At 30.9% G+C, this 20,228-nt stretch overlaps 1 protein-coding gene across 1 annotated transcript in view; it reads left to right on the top strand.

The window, feature by feature from the left end:
• The first annotated feature begins 875 nt into the window (after nucleotides 1-875).
• LOC145269208 (cholecystokinin receptor type A-like) overlaps nucleotides 876-20,228 on the top strand; it is a 580,153-nt gene continuing 560,800 nt past the window's right edge. Inside the window, exon 1 of the mRNA XM_080124828.1 lies at nucleotides 876-1,672. The gene's annotated coding sequence lies outside the window, so the exon portion shown is untranslated. The remainder of the gene's footprint in view (nucleotides 1,673-20,228) is intronic.

The raw sequence follows: 20,228 nt of genomic DNA, 5'->3' as shown, positions 1-20,228 counted from the left end.
TGTGTGTGTGTGACTGTGTGTGTGTGTGTGTTTATGCTTTTTTATGAAAATTAGGCGTACTAATTATTTGGATTATTCAGAATAGTTTGGTTTCTTTTATGTCATTGTCGCAATGTTTCGGCTGATTAAACCTCCGAGCATCTTCAGATAACTCTCTTCGAACATGGAAAATCTTTAAGTTGAACTCGGAAATATTCACACGATATATAACGGAACTCCTCATTGAATGAATAAGGGGAAATGCCTGAAAAAATTGCCGGTGAAATCAGTCGAAATGTTGTGAAAAATAACATTAAGTATGAGAAAAGGAGGCCGTATAATAAAAATAATACATACATATATATATATATATATATATAATGTATGCACATAAACTTTTAGAATAAGATATGATAATTTGCATAGATACGTATTTACTATAATAGTGGTCAATACGTTTTCTGAACTACATAGTAAGTTATGAATGTGTAAACGGCAATTAAACTACTGAGAGTTTTTCGCGTTTCATCCTCGATTCGATTTACGAGAATAAAACGCAAAAAATTCTGTGCAGCTTAATTTCTATATATATATATATCAACATAAACTACTTATATACTATATATATATGCATATATATAAATATATATATATATATATATATATATATATATATAAAGAGAGAGATAGGGAGAGATAGATAGAGAGCGAGAGAGAGACGAGAGGAAGAAAAACCCGAAAGAACGAGCGAGAGACGGCCGTATAGATATACTGTACAGACATATAAAACAATCAAGATGAATATAGATAGACACAGATGCATCATCCACATGCATGTTGCACAAACACTGCAAAAACAAATACTTTGGGCCGATGCAATTTCGGCCATCCACACTGACTGTTTAAAAAAACATATTTTCTCTTGTCAATTTTATCTTTTTTTTTTTTGTAACGGAACACTCAACCGTCACTCACGCTATCATTTTTTGATTTTTTGTTGTTTTTCCGCATCCTATGACGTTGAATCCTTACTCTCCAGCCTTGCTCTCCAATTTGCGCTCTCTCACTCTCTTTCTCTCCCTCACGCGTGCGTTCGATTAGTTTCTTCTAAGAGACGCCGATGCTACAGTTCTAAGCGAGGGCTGCTGATTCTTCCGCCACCACCGCCACCGCTGTCTCTGCTGCCGCTACTGCTCGCTTACCTACCTTTCCATGCTAACCTCGTCGTGGTGCGGAGATGCTGGCCGTGCTTAGACGCAAGCAACACTTTCCCGCCTCATCTTGAGAAACTTTGTTTGTTCGTTGAAGCTTGATCGGGTTTCCAACCAATATCGACCTTGTTTATTCAGTCAATCTGCTGACTAGATCAATTGACAGAAAAAGGACACCGTATATACACCAAAATTCGATACCCAAATTCGACAAAACAATCACTTGTAATAAAAAAGAGAAAATACATAAAAGAAAAGAATGAACAAAAAATGAATACATAAAACAATTAACCCAAAAAGTGTTTATAATATAAAAATTAATTACATGTTTATAAAATATATGCATAAAATAAAACTAGAATAAGTATACATTACTTTAATATATTAAACAAACTAATTATTTACGCAACCGTTCGACAGATTTATTATAATATATATATATATATTTGTATGTTGCGGCATCTTGGATCACCAATTAAGAGGTAAGTAAAGTTAATATTTAGACAGAATTTTTTATTTCATGGTTTCATGCACTTAATTGTATTTTACTTATGATTTTCAAATTATTTAATACGGAATCAAACTATTTTTGTACAACTTTTTTTGTGCTTCTATTTTTTGACCATCCCTTTTTTTATTAAGTATCCATCAATACTGACATGGTTTACAGCATATCGATCAGCATTTAGAGCGTATCGATCCTTTATTAATTATGTAAAGCTGAGTCTACCTATTTAGCTAAAAGTTTCATATACTTCCCATGTTCTTCACATTCATGCAATAGTTATTCATAATTAGCGATACATGCAGTTAACGTTTTGCTTTACTCCATATCGACCGTTTTTGATTATTTAACGCTGAATCCATTTATTTTAATACAGAAGTTATCATATCGCCATTTCCTTACATCTTAAAAAATTATTTAAAATTGTTTTATTTAATAAGCTATTCGTATTGTTGTAGTTTTACGACTCATTGAATGTTCGGAATTTTTAATGCCAGATCCAAATGGATATGGGCAAAAGTTTTTTTTACACATCCACTTTTTAACATCTTCAGATATTTATTGAATTATCTGCCAATGCTGTACTTGCGGGTTTTTATAAAAGATCGCCTTATTAATTAATTGTCTTGTACGTGTTTTGTTAGTAGATAAATAATTAGCAGATGATAGATTCTATTAAAAACCCCTGGCTGAAAATTTATTTAATTTACGAGAGTAGATCGTTCTCGTTTAGTCGGCCACAAACGGTTAGATGGGTCATTTAAGTAATATGTTCTTAGGTATTATTGTATGTAGTAAGGATTGGATTTTTGACATGCCGAAAAATATCATTTATCCATTACGCTATTTGAACAATTCTCGTACGATTTTATTAAAACCAAATGTAGATAAGATTGTAATATTTATTATAATAATTATTCCACACACGGACACGCGCACACACGCGTATATATATATATATATATATATATATATATATATATATATATATATATATATATATATATATATGTACACATTATTTACAATTAATATATCTTTCTTTAATAAAGGGCTCAGTGTGAAAGTTCTTTCTGGATTTCGGATTTATAAAAAATGCATCTAAAGACGGTTGGAGATTCCCTCGATAGAAACATTCTGCAAATACAATTAAAAAGAAAACATGATGAGAATTATTGGCCAAATGACGATTATCACCGACAACATGATCGTGAATAAAAACATAAAATAATAATGAGATGGACATTTTTAATCCTCATCTAAAAAAAAAAAAAGCATACCGAAAGTTATCGAATATCCCAAATGTGTACCCGATTTGATCCGCCGTTGAATGTAACAAATCGCTTACTGTTTATGTTATCAAACATTTCTCCGTAACTTTTAATGGTAAACTGAAACCACCAAATACGTGGACGTTGCGCACGAGAAAATTACACGATCACTTTTTGAAAACTAGTCAACAAAAGTTTGATATCAATTATCCTATTTTTATCAACATAACTTTTATTCATACACTTATCATTATTATTAGTATTCTATTATTACCATTGGTTTCCCCGATATTTTTATACCAAAAATAGTTCTGTAAAGACACCAAAGGGACCATGTGAAAGTTGCCAACGTCCTTAATCATAAATGTTGATTACTGCTGATCGTTTGTAAGCCTTATAATCGAACTAAAGTATTGTGGTTGATTTAATATTGATTTCTTTGTCTGGATTTGGTATCTGTTTTGCTGGAGCGTAAACTATACTATTACTTCGATTAATAAACTTTTGTACTATGTTATTATGCGTAATTTAACTAATTTTGTACAAGCAGCCGGTGGCCTTGCCCGGTCGTAAAATGCACATTTTTTAATGTCTGCAGATTTCGTATTTATTATTATAGAGAATTATCTCTATTGGATATCTTCTAATATAATAATGATTTTAAATTTTGGATATCTTCTAATATATAATAATGATTTTAAATTTTATATATTTTAAATTTTATATATTTTAAATTTTATATATTTTAAATTTTATATATTTTAAATTTTATATATTTTAAATTTTATATATTTTTGATATCTTTATATATTTTGGAAATTTTACATATTTTAAATTTTATATATTTTGGATATCTTCTAATATATAATAATGATTTTACATTTTATATATATCGTGTACCATCCGCTAAAATCAAAAGCAAAATAGTTAACACTCCAGTCCTAGTCATTATTTATCCCTCCATCGTCATTACACTCTAATCTACAGATCGATACGAAAAGCTATGCATGTATAATTTTGCACATGCGCAAAAGTAAAAGTACAATTAACAGCTTTTTTCGAATTACCAATGTCAGCTTTTTACACCTCAATTCTGATCGATTAGCAACAATTTTTACTAAAAAATCAAAATGGTTCCACAGTTGTAAATATTTTAAATGGTGTAAGCCAAATATTCAGAAATTAATTTTGTAAAAACTTTCAACAATATCAGGTCACTTATTAAAGTTCGTTTTTAATAATATGCAAATTACTTCACCTTTATTTAATATCTCGCATAGTCGTTCGTTTCAATAATTTCAAAATAGAAACATTATGCTTTTAATGTAATTGCGACAGAAAACTCCACTTCCCAGATTATTTTAGACTAATATACCATGTTTTTATGTTCAGTTTAGATGTTGGGGTAAGGTAATATTAGTTCTGTTGTAATTGAACTATCCTGGTGGTTATAACTACTGATAATGTGTAGCACAGTATCTGTCCTGCTTTCATAAATCATTCTCGTAGGCATTACCTCCTTGATTTTTTATATAGAACTAGCAAACAGCCCGTCTTTGCCGAATCGTAAAATACACCTAAATGTTATCTTTAAATTTTGCAGACACTCTATTGATTATTATATTATATTTAATTTATAGTTGTAATTTCAAAAGTAAAAATAAAATATTACCTGGGTACCATGAGCTTGAATCGAAACGAAAACATATACCTCTCCAGCGTTATTGGTTACCTTCTGTGCTTATGCCATATGGATATCAAAATTAAAAAAAAATACTGTAGTTAAACGCGTAAATGTATATCTGTGCATGAATGTAAGGCACAAGCTAATGCGACTGATGGATGTTAGGTCTCAATGTGTCTATTTTGACTCGTTAGTAGATGTTGTTACAGGCTAATACTAAATTGAATTTGTTCAACGGGTCTGAATCTCCTGTACATCAAGTATAAAGTTTGTAGACCAAACAATGACAAAGTAGTTTGATGGAGACCGTACCACACACATACAATGTCACTTTATATATATATATATATATATATATATATATATGTATATATATAGTGTGAGAGAGAGAATGATTATACAATAAACAAATAGAGTTTATTATTTAATGCATATTTATTTATAATTTTCTCGTAATACAGAATTAGTTTCATTATATGCAAGTTTCTGTTTATTATTGTATCGATATCCACTTCAGCGCATGAATAAATCATGTATGGAAATCATAGACTTATTATTCTTTGACCTCAGATGGCACTTGGCCTTGATAAGTGGCGACTGAATATGAGAAAAATAAAAGTGAAATAATTCAAAAGCTGTACTTCTAGGAAGCAAGGGAGAGTTTCTCCTTTTGTTCCCCGTGAGATATTAACGAGTCCACACTTGCTAATTTATTTTGTCCTATTGCCCGGTCGTGAAATACGCTTAAATATATTTTCATTTTGCAAATATTGTATTTATTATTACAAGACCAATTTAATTGAATATGTGCGCAATATATATATATATATATATATATATATATATATATATATATATATTCTACTAAATTAAAAAATGACTAATGTGTAATGCCACCAGCTAAGTCGAAGCCAAAATATTTAGCTCTCCAGTGGCGTTCTCTACCGTTTGAGCTATTGATAGATAGATAAGAAGGATTTAAATTAAATCTCTCAAAACTGTAAATGAATGTTCACATGCGCAAAAGTAACAGAAATATGTCAGAAAGTTGAAATGTATATTTTGTATTTAAACTTTATGGCTTCTGTACGCCTTATATCACAGCTAAAATTTTACTCGTTATGAACCAATCTTATCAGATGATTACTATGTTATATTAATACCATTATAATGTTTAAGCGGTTATCTGTTATCTATATATTTATACACACGTATACACATTTTATTTGTATAGTAAAAATTAACCTAAATAAGGACGATTTGGGTGTAAATCATTTAGGACATTTGAAAAAAATTAACAAAAAACGAATTGAATGCATTCGTGAAATCTTCCGAATGTTTTGTTCACCTCCCCCCTAAAAAGAAATGATTAGAAATCTTTACATTCATAAAATCATGAAAATGGTTTTCGCGCGTTTCTCTCGCACTTACAAGACATGTACATTATTATATTTATTGAAATAAATAATATTTTTACATTTTATTAAAAGTAATATATTAATTATTGAATTATAATCACCGGAATTTATTATCCTCTCGCTGAAAACAAATAATTTATTTTAATATCTTAATAGTTATCATCGACAACAACAAAACATAGATTAAGCTTATTAAATATATTATAGTATAAAAAATAAAACACGTTTTACTATGAATTGGATTTAATAATTATTTGTTGAACAAATAAACAGTTTGGAAGCAATTTTCAGTCGAAAATTTTATAGAAATTTAAAAGAATACTGCATTAATTTTTTAATTATAATTTGATTCAATTAATTATTTAATGGCGCGCGATACTGTGACAACCAAATTAGACTTTAAAACAAATAAAACTGTTTTAAAAACCAACAAAAGATGACATAAAAAAGTGAAATAAAATAAATTTACTTGGAAAAGTATAAACGTTTATTTTTTTACACTAGAAATGTGAAACTATTTTTGATAAACTTGAAGAGAGAGTGAAGAGATAACGAGAGAGAAACAGCATGTGTATGTGTAAAAGAGGAATATATATATATATATGTATAGAAAGAGAGAGAGAAAGAGACAGATAGACAGAGACAGACAGACAGAGACAGAAACAGAGGGCGAGATAAAGTTAACTAAAAAAAAACAATTTTTCAGAGAAAAACAAATTCTGCGGATACATGAAGCTCTAGCCGATTAAATAAGCAAGTTATAAGAAAAGATAAGAAGATACGGATTAAAGTTAAATCAGATCTTTATTTTTATTATCATAATAGGTTAAAGCCTGAAGAGGTTTCCCCCGTATTTCCATTTTACTTATTATGCCTGTCCTTAATCTTACTAATATGATAATGTAATAAAGTTCTAATCTCACGTAGCTACATTAGAACGTTGACAAGGAAAAAAGAGGGAGACTGTAAAGTTAACTGAAGTTTAAAAATTTGATCTCCGTGCCTTTTTCCACGATACATATTTTTGAACAAGATATAGTATCTGTTCTGTTCTACTGCCATATTGACTAGATTTTAGTTTTGTTTGTTCAAATCCAGAATACCTCTTTTAAGGGAGCAATGGTTTTCCCACATTTCAACTTATCTATACCATGCCTCGCTGGGGAAGCTAATACTTATTAACATTGTCAAAACAATTCTTCAATTAATTAACTAGAATATTTTCTATATAACTTGATGTTAACATGATTACGTGAACATATTTCAAATTATATATGTATATATATATATATATATTTAAAAACAATATCTATGCCGCTCCTCATATAGGGGTAGTAAATTGGTTAAAGGGAAAATTATTCCTAACTCGCATTTAGGTAAAAATGCACTTTCGTAAATAATTGAATTCATTCAAAAATCTATCGAAAAAACAAAAACAAATAACCTCTCTCCCTCTCTCTTCTCTCTCTCTCTCTCTCTCTCTCTCTCTCTCTCTATATATATATATATATATATATATATATATATATATATATATATATATATATATATATAGGCTTTTATCCTTCTGAAAACGGACAAAACATATATCATGTTGATTTAATAGTGTTGCTTTATGCAAAACTAATGTCTAATTCTAATGAATTCCTATTAATTCTAATAATGTACATCGCGCGCGTAACATAATAGTCTGTGAGCTGCACTTTATCGTAACAAAAGTTCAAACACATTTTCAGTGAGATCGATTCAGTAATTCCCAAGAAAACTTCTAAAGTAAATGTGGCATAATGGAAACTTATATATATTAATTCCTATTAATCCCAACTCTGATGCCTTTTTGAATTCTCTCGTCAGTTTGTTCGAGATCCTACCAACTAAATCAGCCATTCTTACCTCGAATTTGTTTTAATATATTATCTGTCTTTTTAGGTGCAATTGTTTGAAATACTCTTGCAATTGGTGCACCGGGTATATTTGCAAAGTAGTTATATACATATATATATATATATATATATATATATATATATATATATATATGTGTGTGTGTGTGTGTGTGTATGTGTGTGTGTGTGTGCTTAAGTGCAGATCTGTAAGTATCATTATCTGCTTTTCACTTTTATTTACTTTTTCTTTGTCCTCTTTTGTTTCTTTTTTACTCCGTCATTTTCTGCTTCTTCTTCAATAAAATATTATCCTCTCGCTCGGAATTCTCACACGAGTCATTATCTGTGATTGCACACTGGCAGTAACATATAATGTTGCTTAAAGTTTGCATTTTACTAGATCTCTTTAGCTTCGAAGCACTCTCCATTTATTTTGCTAAGTGTTGCAATTAATTTTACTTTATAGCAACCATGTATAATTTATCACTTTTCGAGCCTGTTAGCCTTCTCATGAATTTGAGTGACAATGATACCAGATAAGTATACACTGAATCTTTCGACTGAAGTTTATATGATGCTTTTGGACTTGTTCTAACCACCTCTCCTACTGTTCATGACCATTGATCATGCTAGCAACCGAGTCTGCTACTACCAGTATTATCCAAGATGAACCCATGTTATGGGATTTCATTTCGGTGTTAGTTCCTTTGGATGCATATAATTGTCTTACTATTCAATTCCTTCATATTTTCTTCTGCTTCTTTTCTTCTTCTTCTTCTTCTTCTTCTTCTTCTTCTTATTATTATTATTATTGGCTCACAAGGAGCTTTCACACGGGCCTTCAAAGATCTCTCCCTGAAAACAGCCTGTGGTGTTCCCTAGAAGCTGAATGACAACAAGTCTCCCAAGGTTTCCAGTACTCTACACCTCTTTCGATAACATTTGCAAATAAATTTTCATTATCGCAACAACTGTTTGCCATTGATTTCTCATTGGCAGCGGCTATTGGTTTCGCTGGTATTTGAGTGGCAAGAAGCCTCCGCAAGGTCCCAGTTCTGTTCGCACTTATCCGGCTGAGGCCTGGTCAGTTCATCGGTCTTTCCTTTCACCTTGACTCTACTAGGTTATTTGGTCTCATTCTTTTTTTGAGGGGGAAGTGATGTTGCAATGGGAGGAAGGGGGTTGGGTAGGGTTAGAGAACTTATAGATATGCTACTACAGTTTTCTAGGCTCCATGTAGTGTTTAATGTTTTGCCCCTGAAGCAGTTTCTCTGGCCCGTGCTTGTTGCTCCTATGTGTTAGTTTCCGCATTCAAGTGCTTTTTTGTAATATTTAAGCTGTTTTGATTATTGTTGTTTTTGTATTATTATTATTATTATTATTATTATTATTATTATTATTTGGCTCACGTGGAGCTTTCACACAAGTCAACAAACGATCGGTTTGGAGATCTGTGGTGTTCTCTGGAAGCTGAGTGACAACAAGTCTCCCCAGACGTCCAGCTCTCTCCAGCTCCTTCGATAGCATTTGCAAATAAATCTACGTCATCGCAACAGCCTCATGCCATTGATTTCTCGCTGGTAGTGGGCTTTGATTTATACTGGAATTTGAGTGGCACTAATCCTCCCCACGATCCCAGTTCTCTTCGCGCTTGTCTGGCGGGGGTCTGGTCAGCGCTCTCTCCTCGGTCTTTCCATCCTCCTTGACCCTTCTCGGCTCTTTGGTATCACTTTTCTAATGTGGGGGGACGGTGATGAGACACTGGAGGGGGTGCATGATGGTGATGTAGAACTTGTTGATATGCAGCTTAGGCGTTCTTCATTCCCTGTAACTCTTCTTTGTTATATTGTCTTGTGTTATTCCCCACATTCTAGGGGTTTCCTTAATATTTCAGCCGTTTTCTTTATCGTATTCTTTCAGTTATTCCTCTGATTCCAATTTCTGCCATTCTTTTTTCGAAGTTTTTCGGAATTGTTCCTAGTGCTCCTACTATTATCGGTACTATTTTGATTTTCTTCATCATCCAAATCCCTTTTAACTCTCTGGCTAGCACTGTGTATTTGCTTCGTTTCTCCTTTTCTTTCATACTCACCCTGTGGTCAGCTGGGACAGCAAAGTCTACAATTTGACAGGATTTTTCTTTCTTGTTAATTATTACGACATCTGGTCTTCTTGCTTGGATGGGTTTGTCCGTCTGTATGTCCATGCCCCATAGGATTTTGTGGTTCTCGTTTTCGAGTGCTGTTGCGGGTTTATGCTCGTACCATTTGTCTGTATGCTCAAAATGCAGTCGTTTGCATAATTCCCAGTGCACCGGCCTCCCCACTTAGTCATGTCTGCTTTTGCATTCCTTTTGGGCCAGTTTGCTGCATTCACTTACCATATGGTTTATCGTTTCGTCTCTCTGTCCACATAGTCTGCATTTGCTGTTTTCTTGTTTTATCGATCCTTGCTTTGATATGGTTTGTTCTTATCGAGTTATCTTGTGCTGCAGTTATTAGAGATTCAGTTTCTTAGTATATATGTCCTGTTCGCATCCATGTCCAGGTGTTTTCGTTATTCTCATCTTTTGTCATTCTTATGAATCTTCCGTGGAGTTGTTTCTCTTCCCATTTCTCTTTTCTCGTTTTGTCGTTTGTCTCTCTGTTTTCTGTTTTGTTGTTTTTTTCGGTGTCTCTCGCTGCCATAATTATCCTTTCAGTGTTTTGCATTATGTATTTTTCTAGTTTTTTTCCTATCCTTCACACAGTCTTCTATACAGATCAGTCCTCTCCCGCCGTCTTTCCTTTTCACGTAGAGTCTGTCAGTATCATCCTTTGGGTGTAGTGCATTATGCAGTGTCATGAGTTTCCTGGTTTTCTGGTCGAGTTGTCTCAGTTCTTCTTTTGTGCACCCTATAAACGGTCCAGAGTATCTTACTAGTGATACTGCCCATGTATTGATACCTTTTATTAGGGTTCTGCTATATAATTTGGTTTCCAGGAGTTTTCTTGTTCTTCTGAGGTATTCCTTTCCAAATTCCATTTGGATATCTTATCTGAAGATTCTGGTAGTGTTGATTAGTGTCTCTATCTCCTTCTCGGTCCTTGCAAAAAGTTTCAGATCGTCCATGTACATCAGGTGGTTCATATTTTTCCCCTGTATTGGAGAACTTGTATCCGGCTTGGTACTTTCTCAGAATACTGTTCAAGGGCATCATGGCTATGATGAACAGTAGTGGTGGTAGTGAGTCTCCTTGAAAGATGCCTCTTTGTATGTTAATTTCTGTTATGTGTTGTCCATCGGCTGTCAATTCCAGTCTCCATGTTTTCATTGAATTTTCTATTACGTTGGTGATCCCGCTTGGTATTTTATACATTTGTAGGCATTCTATTATCCATGCTTGGGGATCCTGTTGCACGCTTTTTTGTAGTCGATCCATGCCATGGCTACTTTTTTTCTCCTTCTTTTTACCCCATTTAGGATCTTTTGGTCTATATATAACAGGTCATGTGTTCCTCTTTTTCCTTTTTTGGCATCCTTTCTGTTCCTCGGGGATGAGTCCACAGTTATTCAGGGAGTGGTAGATTTGTCCCCTCAGTTGCGCTGTCAGTATCTTCCACAGTTGGTAAGCACGTGATTGGCCTATAGTTGCTAGGGACGGTTCTTTTCTCCGTGTCCTTCTGTAGCAGTGTGATTCTACCTTTTGTCATCCAGTCTGGTACGCTTGCTTCCTGTATACATCTTCTTAGGTTTTGGGCTAGTCTTTCGTGTAAGGTTGTGAATTTTTGTAACCAGTATGCATGTATCCCATCGTGCCCTGGTGCTCTCCAGTTTGCCATTTTTCCTATGGTTTTCTTTAGGGGTTCCTTGTTAATTTCATTCGCTGTTCCTTCTTCTAATTATTTGTTGTAACTCTTCTTTCATGTCTTTCAGCCATTCGGCATTTCTATTGTGATCTCGTCGCTCTTTCCATATTTTACTCCAGTAGAGTTTTGTTTTTGTCGGATTTGGTTGTTCTGTTTTTATTTTTCCTCCGTTCACATTTTGGTAGAATTGGCTTTCATTGGTTTCAAATGTTCTGTTTTGTTTTTATTGTTCATATTTATATCTATATCGTCTCAATCTCGCTCTTTTACTTTTATTTTTTTGTCCAGTTCTTTATGTTTCTTGTTTAGCCTCTCCCTGCCAGTTACATTTTCAATATTCTGTTTTCTCCACATTGCAGTCTTCCTGTTGACCAACTTGTATTCTTTTTTATGTTTGTATTTGGGTTTCTAGTCATATTTCCCATCCAGGTTTTGTCGGTCCGCTTGTCCCCGGTTGTTTTTCTGATTTGAGATTCATGCTTACCATTTTGGCGCCTGCGTAAATTAGATTGTTTAAGTCTGTGATTGTATTTGTTGGGATATGTGGGAGGAGCTTGTTAACCTTCTCTGTTTCTGTTTTTAGTTTTTTCTGCTCTTGGTTCCTTAACGATGGGAGCTTTGTTTTTTCCTCGTTCATCAGCTGTGTTATGTTATTTACGTTATTTGCTTCATTCTCTGTTAGTTCTGTTTCATTGTTCTCGGTTTCCACGTTTGTGGACTTTATTATCATTATTATTATTATTATTATTATTATTATTATTATTATTATTATTATAGTTATTATTATTATTATTATTATTATTATTATTATTATTATTATTATTATTATATGTACTCACTAAGAGTTACCACGAAGGTCATAATCAGATATTATTCATTAATAACAAACTGTGGTGTTTCTTGGAGTTAGGTGATAACAGGATTTCCCAGATTTTCAATACTCTTCGCTTTTGTCAATAAGATTTGGAAATGACTTTGCATCATCGCAATAATCGCTTTTTATTCTACTTCCATCGTATTTTCCATATTTCTAGTGTTTGTAGTTTATGGGGGTTTGTTTCCGAATTCGAGTGTTTTCCTTAGGATTTCAGCTGATTTCATAATTGCCATCCGTGGTATAGTCTAAGTTTACCCTTTATTCCACCCCTACTCTTTTTCTAGGTTTCTCGGGATTGGGTCTAGTACTCTTACAATTATTGATATTATATTGATTTTCTGTTTATCCTATATTCAGGATAATTTTGTGAATTTGCTGTGTTTCTCCATCAGTTTAATTTTCAACCTGTTGGTTGCTGAGGGAAACAGGATATATAATACACGGCGCTGTATTTGCTGGGAGAGTAAGTACTTAAGATAAATATATTTACATTTTTTTCTTAATTGGAATTATGTTTTGAAACAAGTTATTGACTATAAACTAAAGTCAAATCTCATGTACGTCTATATTTTTGAGGATTAGCAAAAAGTGCTTTAGTTTTTTAAAAATATTTGTATAATGTTTTGTATATGATAATTGCTTGGAATTTATAAAATCAATATTCAGCAAAAAAAAAATAAAACAAATTATTTACACTCGAGTATTAACATCGTAAAACTAGTGACTTAACAATAAATACTCTGCCTATTTCTTGTATGTCAATCAATCACCTTTCGATTTGCGTATGAAAAAACTTTAAAAAGATGACCATTTTTTAATCCTATGTTGATAATTATAATAATTATTATTATAATAATAATAATAATTATTATTATTATTATTATTATTATTATTAATATTAATATTATTATTATTATTATTATTATTGGTTCAGATGGAGCTTTCACACAAGTCAACAAAAGATCTGATTGGAAACCTGTGGTGTTCTCTGGACGCTGAGTGACAACAAGTTTCCCCACACGTCCAGCTCTCTCCACCTCCTTCGATAGCATTTGCAAATGAATTTGCCTCATCGCAACAGCCTCATAACATTGATTTCTCGCTGGTAGTGGCCATTGGTTTATACTGGAATTTGAGTGGCACTCAGCCTCCCCGAGGTCCCGAGGTTGCAGTTAAATAGTTGTAGATATGCAGTTGCGAAATTCTTCATTCCCTGTAACGCTTATTCGCTATATTGTCTTCTTGTATTATTCTCTACATTTAAGAGTTTTCCTTATTATTATTATTATTATTATTATTATTATTATTATTATTATTATTATTATTATTATTATTATTATTATTTGCTATATTTTAAAAAGTTTGTTGCGTTTATCTAAGGTTTACTAACCACGATGGTAAACTTAGACACAAGGTGAATTTCTAATGGTCATAAAATCAGCTCACTGAAGGTAGGCACCGTGAATTGAAAGAAAAACACCTCGCCTTAGAAGGACATCTTACTTAGACTTAATATAACAAAAAAACATATACTCCGTGTGTTACATATAGGGAAAACACGAATAAAACGAATAAAATCAAAACGTTATTACCACCTAAAAAGAACTTAGATTCATAAATGTGTAACGAAAATTTACGTTATTTAAACCACGTGTTTCTTACTTTATTCACGAGTATCGATGATATCTGGTCTTAATAGCATTGACTAATTGTTATAAGAACCACTTTATGTAATGCTGTTGTTTGAAATAGCATTTTAGGGTAAAGCAGGCTTGTGTAGTAGCAATTCATACTCAAGAAAAACCATCAGTCAAGACACCTGCTATTATCGTCCAAGATTTCATTTCCCATCTTAAGTACATCTAATTTGGATCTGTGGTGGAAGAAATCCGCTCCAAAACACACAGCCATCACCCACAAACAGATTAAATGCTTACTGAAGTAAAAAAATATTTTATGATTCACTGAAGAGGATGGAATTCATTTATGTGATTGAACGTTTGGATAAAATGATCGCATCCATTATATTTCTGCCTCGATAAAATCTTACAACGAAAGATTTCCCCTGTTCTGCGATGCGTTTGGAATTGTCATTTATTATGCATTTTTTTTAGAACTGAATCCCTTGACCCTAACCCGTACCAAATACTTGCACAACTACAATATATAGGACGCATATTAGATAAAGAGCGTGCGCGCTCTACACTTATTTATCTATAAGTTGTTGGTATTTTTGTTGGTATGTTTATGGGTAAATTATTTGATATTTTTATCAATAATTTTGTCGGTATATATATATATGTAAGTTACTTGACTGTAATTTTCTCGTTGTTTTAAAATGATATTTGTTGGTATTTTTGTGAGTATTTTAACTCTGCAATTTTCTCGGTATTTCTATTGGTACATTGTATTGTGGCGATATCTTTAATAAGTTACTTACCTGTATTTTCTGGTCAGTTTTTAATTGGTTAGTTAAGTTGTCAGTATTTATAAATCGATAATTTTGTCAATATGTTTTATGGGTATTTTAGTCGGTATTTTTCGATCGATATTTTTGCCGATATGTCATACCTGAGTTTTAATAGCATTTTCCTTGCATGCCCCTTTAAGTTTAGAATAATATTTACAGTCGTCAGTCATGCTTGACAAAACTCATGCTTTTTCCATCAAGGGCGAGGTTCTTTCACAATGGATATCTAATCTAATCAAATTTAGAATATGGTATTCATACTTCGGTACTTTCACCTAGGTAGATACTGTGATTTTACATTTGTCAGGCGGCAGTAGATAGGTATATTATATTTAGAAAACAAGGCTTACAATAAAAGCACATCAATAGAGATTGGTTCAGTTGTTTATATGATTGCGAATGTCTTCTATCGATAATTTGTTGGTTTTTATCATCGTTTGCTTGGACTTTTGTAAGTATTTTTAATCGATATTTATCGGTTATTTATCAATATCTTTTTCAGTAATTTATTGATATTTTGTCGATATATTTGCTGGCACGTATGAAATATTAAAGTTTTAATGACACTTTCTTTGGCTGAGATTTTGCGTTTAACATAACATTTATATTCGTCAGTCATGTTGAACTTTAAATGACGTCGTCATGATAGCTCACTTAATTGAATAACTAATTGTTACTAGCATCATGCTAAAATTTAAACTAACATTTAGTTTTATCTGTCACTCTTAAGTTGTGCACTTATACATAACTTTGAAACGGCATTTGCGTTGATCTCTGTTGATAAAATGATTCGTATATACGCCAGGCTTAATTTTTAAATGTCTTTGCTTTAGTTAAACATGGGACTTGACATGATTTGCGATATTTTAAGTCCATTATATTCTTGTTCATTTGTAACGACTAAGTATGGATTTTGCATTAGTAAACGCGAAGATTATGAATTCCTGTTTTAGTATTTTATATAATTCGATTTCTGGTTTCTGTGGCGGCTAGAATAAAAATTAATTCCACATTATTTTTTAGTGTTTATTTGGAAAAATGAATAAAATGTGCAGAGCTAGTCGCAGAATGATTCTATTAAATTCTATAATGATTTATAGGTGTTCAAGTACGTATCGATTATTATACTAAAGATATTGTAACAACTCGTATGATGTTGTTTCCTATAAATATTAATTACACAAAATACATGCTAATACTTAGTTATACGATATATGTTATAATTATTATCTGTAATTAGTAAAAGACTAAGAGATCACCTACATCAGATCTTCACTTTAACCTTTGTTACCTATTTATGCATTTTTACCACCCTTCTCCCTCTATATTGATTCATTCACCATCTAATTTTTCTAATTTTGTTCCAGAATTTAGATAAATGGTGGCTCTTTTTTAGTAGCGTTGCCATAAAATGATCATAGTGTATCTGTGCACACCATAAATGCATTTATAAATTAGATGACAGATTAATAACTTTGTTTAATTCTATGCTATCCAAAATGATATTGCAGAAGTAAAGTTCCTTATTACTTAGTCATGCAGGATATTACAGAAGTAAAGGAATACTGAATATTCAATTAACAACAAAGACGAATGAATATATCATGTAAACGTTTGCTAACCCACGGGTAAGAATTATCTTATTATTGTGTATAAAAATAATGAGGATATGCATGAGGATAATATTGGGTGGTAATTATAACCGAGTAAGGCTGAAACTGACAGTTAAACCGAGCTTCAATCTATTGACCTTCGTAAAACAGTCACAGAAAACACATGTCCATATTTACAATACTGACAAAAATCTGTCCTACTCTATATCTGTACCTTAAACTAAACAGAACATTCTATTAGCAAAGTTTCTGTCCTTGAACCGACTGATTGTGGAGTACAATATTGCAAGATTACTTCGTAGATGACTATAACATGGTTGCTTTCTAATCTAATGTAAACAGATCATTGTTGAACTGTTCTCTTATAGAATAAAGTCTACTCATTTTACATCATTACCCATTATCAAAGTGTTGCCCAACCTATCACATGCACTCAATAACCCTTATACTCGAGTGACCGTTTAAACTGGATAAATAATTATCCCTTAGTAAACAACAATATTACCTAAAATTTATATATATATATATATATATATATATATATATATATATATATATATATATATATATATATATGCCCCTGTGTGTGTCGTGAGCGTCTGTGTTTATATATAATTTAACTACTTGCGATAGTAATGACATATAAATAAATAACGCAACTTTTCCTTTAGATAGCTCAATAGTGTGATACTAGATGTATAAATATTTTTCTTTAAATATACCATGTTAAAAAGGGATATACACACACACAAATATTTACTTATTTTCAAAATCTGCGCCTTTATTGGTATATATATAATATATATATATATATATATATATATATATATATATGTATATATATAATATAGTAAAATGATTCATAATTTATAATTTAAAATCGGTTTACAAAGGAAAAACAAACAAAATCAATAAATTGTACGATAATTTCGGAAAGGTTGTTTTTATTTAAATAGACAATGCGTCTTGAACAATAATTTTATCATTTGATTTCATAAAACAAAGTCTCCTCATAAGCAAAAAATATTGGGAGGGGGGGTCTAAAGACACCAAAAATAAAACTAGCACTTATTAAGTAAGGCAGATATATCTGGCAAATATTTAAAAATATAAAAAAAAATTACGTATTTTTATGTTGATAAACAAACTAAAATATAATAAAAAATAAAAATAAAATCTGGTGGAAAAGTAAGGTTAATAGGGCATATCTTTAATATTTAAAAAAATTATTCTCCAGCTTTTAAAGCATGTACGCATCTAAGTCTATCCATGCATTGACATGTTGTGTAATGTAGTTTATGAATGGCTGTAATGGTAATATATATATATATATATATATATATATATATATATATATATATACATATATATACATATATATACATATATATATATATATATATATATACACTTTAAAGGGAATTCTGATAAAAGTAATATTACCAGTTTAATATTGTTGGAAACGCTATATTTGAATTTAAATTAATTATAATTCATTTATAACTTCCATTTTTCAAAAATGATACTCGAATAAAAAATTGAAAAAATTATTGTTCTAACGGAGGTAACCACTAATTATTTATAAAATTAGTTACTTTTTAATATAATGTTTTTAACATAGTAATATAAATAAAATCCATAATAGTAATACTATTAATCTTTTTGATAGTAATTAAATAATACTATTATTTATAATATAACTATAATACTATCATTTATAATAGTAACTATAATAGTTATAGAACTAATATTAATAAAATAACATATAAATTCAAGATGAAATGGATAATAAAAATAGAAAATAATGGTAAAATACCAAGTAAAATAATAATTATAGTAATAAAACCATAATAATAATAGTTATTAAGTTATAAATTATAAATGTTTAAAATACATTAGTAAAAAGAAAATTTTATGATTTATGGTGGCTTAAATTTGTCGAATTTAAACCAACGTTTATGAATGCACCCCGTAAAAATTTCGTTTAAAGTTTAAGAGAATGGATTTAGTGTCATTATATTTAAAAATATTAAGGGATTCATACCCACAAAGTGCTCATAATTTATCCCCCGGCAAATATGCTTTATAAAATCCTATTATTTCCCATTTTACATTGAAGGAAATACTCCTATCATTAAATCGCCAAATACGTTTCGATAAAGAAGTCTGGTTCTTCAAGGAAAAATTTTTGAAGGAGTGCTTATGCGTAGAAATTCTGTGTTTAATCAGTCCAGATGTGGACTCGAAGTAAATTGCATTTGTTTAATCTATTTGTTGTCAGCTAGATTAAGAGTGGTATTGGTATGTAAATTGTTATATATATATATATATATATATATATATATATATATATATATATATATATATATATATATATATATATATATATATATACAATGTGTGATCATTCACACTGAGGAAGATCGAAGTATCGGTCGAAAATATGTGCTTTTCAGTAACGTTTTCGTTTTTTAAAAATACTTTTTGCATTCCTACACGTCAAAACATGCATTTTCTTACACACACACACATATATATATATATATATATATATATATATATATATATATATATATATATATATATATATATCCAGGTTTGAGATGTTCAAAAGTCCGGACTAATGAAAACAACGAGGTTCTTTTTTTTCTATTTTTCTTTATGGCGTCGAGAGGTGCCAGGTCGCCTGAGGAAGTCTCATTAATTGAAACAGATGGCTATTTGTAGCGCCAATATGTAACTGTTTACCCTCAAATAATAATAATAATAATAATAATAATAATAATAATAATAATAATAATAACAATAATAATAATAATATATATATATATATATATCTCGAAAAATCCTGTTTTTATGAAGGTGAAACTAAAATTTGCTACTATGGTGTTAAATAATCGGAAATAATAGCAAGAGGAAACTTGATTCCAAATATTTCTCGTATGTCATTTTTCCCCTCTTTTATTTTCATATATAAAGTTCATTTCATAGTATCTAATGATTATTTGATACTAGAGGTATTCTTTGTTTGAAACCATAGCCACAAGTTTGAGTCTCCCCTCCAGAGCCGTTGGGGAAATATAAGATATTTTGTAATCCATATACAAAATTTGGAAAACAAATAATTATGATTGAGATATTGGTAAATATCTTTCTACTCACAAAAATCCTTTAAAATTACCGCTACTATAGGGTTTTAAAACGGAAAATATAGTTAAAATCCCAGAAAATGGGTAGTTTCCAAGATATAAAGTAATTATAATTAAAAAATGTGGGGCATCACTTTCTATATCAATTTTACGTAAAATTAACACCATCTTTATAGCCATCTTTTTTCTTGGTGGGGGCGTCTGTTGCTTTTTCAGGGATGGTGTTTATTTTGTAATTATGATCTAGCAGGCCGACAAATACCTGCCCTCAAAAACATGTTTTCTATAAGTTTTCGGGTGTGCTAAAAACGAATATCGCA

The sequence above is a fragment of the Euprymna scolopes genome, chromosome 4 (genome assembly GCF_053919585.1).
Source record: "Euprymna scolopes isolate OS-2025 chromosome 4, ASM5391958v1, whole genome shotgun sequence".
NCBI classification, from domain to species: Eukaryota; Metazoa; Mollusca; class Cephalopoda; order Sepiida; family Sepiolidae; genus Euprymna; species Euprymna scolopes.
Note: the sequence above shows the minus strand (reverse complement) of the source record. Positions and strands in the feature narration are given on the sequence as shown.